A 6,356-nucleotide genomic window follows, 5' to 3' on the forward strand; every position below is an offset into this window, starting at 1 on the left:
ATGAACATGTAGTCTTCATGAACATGTAGTCCTCATGAACATGTAGTCATGAACATGTAGTCTTCATGAACATGTAGTCCTCATGAACATGTAGTCATGAACATGTAGTCCTCATGAACATGTAGTCTTCAAGAACATGTAGTCCTCATGAACATGTAGTCTTCATGAACATGTAGTCCTCATGAACATGTAGAAAGACACGGCTGCAGAAAGACACGGCTGCAGAAAGACACAGCTGCAGAAAGACACGGCTGCAGAAAGACACAATAACGTGAAGACACGGCTGCAGAACCTTTATGAACACGGCTGCAGAAAGACACGGCTGCAGAAGACCTGAAAGACACAGCTACAGAAAGACACGGCTGCAGAAAGACACGGCTGCAGAAAGACACTGCTACAGAAAGACACTGCTGCGTAAAGACACGGCTGCAGAAAGACACTGCTGCAGAAAGACACTGCTACGGAAAGACACGGCTGCAGAAAGACACTGCTGCAGAAAGACACGGCTGCAGAAAGACACTGCTACAGAAAGACACGGCTGCAGAAAGACACGGCTGCAGAAAGACACTGCTGCAGAAAGACACGGCTGCAGAAAGACACTGCTGCAGAAAGACACGGCTGCAGAAAGACACGGCTACAGAAAGACACGGCTGCAGAAAGACACGGCTGCGTAAAGACACGGCTGCGTAAAGACACTGCTGCGTAAAGACACTGCTACGGAAAGACACTGCTGCGTAAAGACACTGCTGCGTAAAGACACTGCTACGGAAAGACACGGCTGCAGAAAGACACGGCTGCAGAAAGACACTGCTACAGAAAGACACGGCTACAGAAAGACATCAACACATTGCAGAAAGAAAGACACGGGCGGAAGACACGGCTGCAGAAAGACACGGCGAAGTAGACACGACTGCAGAAAGACGCACTCTACGGAAAGACACGGCTGCAGAAAGACACAGCTGCAGAAAGACACTGCTACAGAAAGACACAGCGCAGAAAGACACTGCGTGAGACACGGCTGCGTGAAGGCTGCAGAAAGAAAGACATGGCTGCGAAGAACGGCAGAAAGACACTGCTGCAGAAAGACGCACTGCGGAAGGAACACTGCGAAGAGACACGGTTTGAAGAAGACACTGCTGCAGAGACACTGCTGCGAAGACACTGCTACAGAAAGACACGGCTGCAGAAGCACTGCTGCAAGAAAGACACTGCTGCAGAAGGACACTGCTTCAGAAAGACACGCGTTGCCGAAGACACTGCTGCAGAAAGACATGCCGCAGAAGAACTGCTGCAGAAAGACACTGCTGCAGAAAAGACACGGCTGCAGAAAGACACGGCTGCAGAAAGACACGGTTGCAGAAAGACACTGCTGCAGAAGAAGACACTGCTGCGAAGACACGGCTGCAGACACGTGTTGCAGAAAGACACTGCTCCAGAAAGACACTGCTGTAGAAGAGATACGCACGAAAGACACTGCTGCAGAAAGACACGACTGCGTAAGACACTGCTGCAGAAAGACACGGTGCAGAAAGACACGCGCTGCATAAAGACACGGCTGCAGCAAAGACACGCTGCAGAAAGACACTGCAGAAGAACCGCAGAAAGACACGGCTGCAGAAAGACACGATTACGGCTGCAGAAAGACACGACTGCAGAAAGACACTGCTGCAGAAAGCACACGAGCGTAGAAAGACACCGGCTGCGAAGAAACACTGCTGCAGAAAGACAATGCAGAAAGACACTTGCTTGCAGAAAGACAGAAAGACACGGCTGCAGAAAGACTGCAGCAGCACTGCTGCGATAAAGACACATTTCTGCGGAAAGACACGGCTGCAGAAGAGACAGCTGCAGAAAGACACGGCTGCAGAAAGACACGGCTGCAGAAGCATGCAGAAGAAAGACACGGCTGCAGAAAGACACGGCAGAAAAGACATTACAGAAAGACACGGAACGCTGTGAAAGACACGGCTGCAGAAAGACACTGCGAAAGACACGGCTACGAAAGGAAAGGAAAGACACGCAAAGACACGTGCAGAAAGACGTGGTTGCAGAAAGACACGGCTGCAGAAAGACACGCATTACAGAAAGACACGCCAAGCTGCGAAAGACACGTGTTGCGAAAGAACACGTTGCAGAAAGACACTGCTATGCAGCGAGACACAAGACACTGCTGAAAGACACGCTGCAGAAAGACACTGCTGCAGAAAGACACGGCTGCGTAAAGACACGGCTGCAGAAATACACAGCTGCGGAAAGACACTGCTGCAGAAAGACACGGCTGCGTAAAGACACGGCTGCGTAAAGACACGTCTGCAGAAAGACACTGCTACAGAAAGACACGGCTGCGAAAGACACTGCTGCAGAAAGACACTGCTGCAGTAAGACACGGTTGCAGAAAGACACGAAGCAGAAAGACACGCAGTTGCAGAAAGACACGGCTGCAGAAAGACACGGCTGAAGAGCTGCAGAAAGAATGCTGCAGAAGACACTGCTGCAGAAAGACACGGCTGCAGAAAGACACGGCTGCAGAAAGACGCACTGCTGCGTGAAGCGGCTGCAGAAGACGTTACAGAAGACCGCTCGTGGGGAACGGTTGTGCAGAAAGACACTGCTGCGTAAAGACGCACTGCAGAAAGACACGGCGCAGAAAGACACTGCTACGAAAGACACGCGTGCGTAAAGACACTGTTACGCGTAAAGAGACACTTCAGAAAGACACGGCTGCAGAAAGACATCAAGGCTGCGAAGACACTGCAAGACACAGGAAAGACTGCGGCTGAAAGAAGACGGCTACGGAAGAACTGCGGCTGCAGAAGACCGCGACACGGCTGCAGAAAACACTGCCGCGTAGAACACGACTGCAGAAAGACACGGCGGCTGAAAGACACAGCTGCAGAAAGACACGGCTGCAGCAGACACTGCTGCGGCTGCAGAAAGACACTGCTACAGAAAGACATGGCTGCAGAAAGACACGGCTGCAGAAAGACACGGGTGCAGAAAGACACTGCTGGGTAAAGACACTGCTGCAGAAGACACGGCTGCAGAAAGACAGTTACAGAAAGACATGGCTGCAGAAAGACACTGCAGAAGGTACTGCAGAAAGACACTGCTGCAGAAAGACATTGCTACGGAAAGACACGAAGCATTTAGAAAGACACGGCTGCAGAGAAGACACTGCTGCAGAAAGACAGCAGAAAGACACGGGTGAAAGACACTGCTACAGAAAGACGCCGTTGCATCAAGACATCATAAGAAAAGACACGGCTGCAGAAAGACACAACTACAGAAAGACACGGCTGCAGAAAGCACGTTGGCGTAAAGACACAGCGCGTAAAGACACGGCCGTGCGACAAGCACATGGCGCAGAAAGACACGGGCTGCCAGAAAGACACTGCTGCAGAAAGACACTGCTGTGCAGAAACGCGACGGAAAGACACGCTGCAGAAAGATATCATACAGAAAGACACGGCTGCATACGTAGAAAGACCACGGCTGCAGAAGACACGGCTGCAGAAAGACACTGCTGCAGAAAGACACTGCTGCAGAAGACACGGAAGGCAGAAAGACACGGCTGCAGAAAGACACTGCTGCAGAAAGACACTGCTGCAGAAAGACCTCTGCAGAAAGACACTGCTGCAGAAAGACACGCAGAAAGCTGCAGAAAGACACGGGAAGAGAAAGACACGGAGAAAGACACTGCTGCAGAAAGACACGGCTGCAGAAAGACACGGCGTAGAAGATGCAGAAAGACACGGCAGGCTGCTCAGAAAGAGCCCACTGCTGCAGAAAGACACGACGGTTAACACTGCAGAAAGACACGGCTGCAGAAAGAACACAACACAGCTGCAGAAAGACACGGCTACAGAAAGAACCGGCTGCCATGAAAGACTGCGGCTGCAGAAAGACACGGACTGAAGACACTGTTGAGACACTGCTGCGTGAAGACACGGCAGCCACGGCTGAAAAGCGGCATGTAGAAAGACACTGCAGAAGGGCGTAAAGACACGGCTACGGAAAGACACGGCTGCAGAAAGACACGGCTACAGAAAGACACGGCTGCGGAAAGACATGGCTGCAGAAAGACACGGCTACGGAAAGACACGGCTGCAGAAAGACACGGCTGCGGAAAGACACGGCTACGGAAAGACACGGCTGCAGAAAGGAACACGCGCGAAAGACACGGCTGCAGAAAGACACAGCGTTACAGAAAGACACTTGATGAAAGACATGGCTACGGAAAGACACTGACTCGCGTAAAGACACGGTTGCAGAAAGACACATACAGCTACGAAAGACACGCGGCTGCAGAAAGACACGGCTACCGGAAAGAATACCACGCGCAGAAGACACGGCTGCAGAAAGACACGGTTGCAGAAAGACACGGCTGCGTAAAAGACATGGTTGCGTAGGAAGACACTGCTGCAGAAAGACACGCATGCAGAAAGACACTGCTGCGGTTATGCTGGCGAAGGACACGGCTGCAGAAGACACTGTTGCGAAGACATGCTGGCGTAAAGACACGGCTTCAGAAAGACACGGCTGCAGAAAGACACGGCTGCGTAAAGACACGGCTGCAGAAAGACACGGCTGCGTAAAGACACGGCTGGAGAAAGACACTGCAAAAGACACGAAGCGTAGTGACACGACTGCTGCAGAAAGACACGGCTGCAGAAGACACTGTTGCAGAAAGACACTGCTGCAGAAAGACACTGCTGCAGAAAGACACTGCTGCAGAAAGACACTGCTGCAGAAAGACACTGCTGCAGAAAGACACTGCTGCAGAAAGACACGGCTGCAGAAAGACACTGCTGCAGAAAGACACGCGAAGTGCGGCAGAAGACACTGCTGCAGATAGACACTGCGGCTGCAGAAAGACATGGCTGCAGAAAAGACACGGCTGAGAAAGACACGGCTGCAGAAAGACACTGCTGCAGAAAGACACTGCTGGTAGAAGACACGGCTGTGACAGTAAACACGGCTGCAGAAAGACACTGCTGCAGTTATTATTTAGAAAGACACTGCTGCAAAGAAAGACACGTGGAACCGGCTACAGAAAGACGACTACCAGAAAGACACGAAAACCGCAGAATGAAGCACCATTGCTGGAAGGAGCTGGAAGGAAGGACAACAGGCCTGCAACGTGTTGGGGAACATGAGTGTGTGTGAGCGTGTATGTGGGCCCAATGGGGGGGTAAATTAAGTAATTAATCACCATCATCAATGTTATCAATTTGTTTGGAGAAATCCGGTTTCTTAGTTTGATTGTTTTGTTTGTTTTGATTGTATTGTTGGATATATCATTTATATCAGTAAACAAATGGTGTTCACTAAAAGCGGTCATCTGGGGTCAGTTTGGTAATTTCATATGGTCGATCCAATTGATCACTAAAATTATGCTCAATAATAATGGAGACATGAACCCAACCACCCCATCTTTCTAATTCAAAGTGTTGGGGTTCTACATATATATATAAATATATATACATATGTATATATATATAAATATATATACGTATATATACATATACATATATATATACATATATATGTATATACAGTATATACAGTATATGTATATATATATGTATATATATATACATATATATAAATATACATATAAATATACACTACCGTTCAAAAGTTTGGGATCACCCAGACAATTTCGTGTCTTCCATGAAAAATCACACTTTTATTTATCAAATGAATATAAAATATAGTCAAGACATTGACAAGGTTAGAAATAATGATTAATATTTGAAGTATTAATTTTGTTCTTCAAACTTCAAGCTCAAAGGAAGGGCCAGGTTGTATAAACATATCACCAGCATAACTGTTTTCAGCTGTGCTAACATAATTGCACAAGGGTTTTCTAATCAGACATTAGTCTTCTAAGGCGATAGACCACTGGTCTACACAGACCAGTGGTCTACAGACCAGTGGTTTAGACCTCCTGAATTTAAAGCCGGTGATGGTGATGAGGCGATGAAGAGGGTGATGGGGTGATGATGGGGTGATGAAGAGAAGAGAGGTGACAGAAGAGGGGTGATGGAGGTGGGGTGATGGGGTGATGATGGGGTGATGAAGAGGGTGATGAGGTGATGAAGAGGGTGATGAGGTGATGATGGGGTGATGGGGTGATGAAGAGGGTGATGAGGTGATGAAGAGGGTGATGAGGTGATGAAGAGGGTGATGGGGTGATGAAGAGGGTGATGAGGTGATGAAGAGGGTGATGAGGTGATGAAGGGGTGATGAAGAGGGTGATGAGGGTGATGAAGAGGGTGATGAGGTGATGAAGAGGGTGATGAGGGTGATGAGGGTGAAGGAGGTAGATGATGGAAAATGTTATGGATGATAGG

This window comes from Pseudoliparis swirei, chromosome 23 (assembly GCF_029220125.1).
Source record: "Pseudoliparis swirei isolate HS2019 ecotype Mariana Trench chromosome 23, NWPU_hadal_v1, whole genome shotgun sequence".
Lineage (NCBI taxonomy): Eukaryota > Metazoa > Chordata > Actinopteri > Perciformes > Liparidae > Pseudoliparis > Pseudoliparis swirei.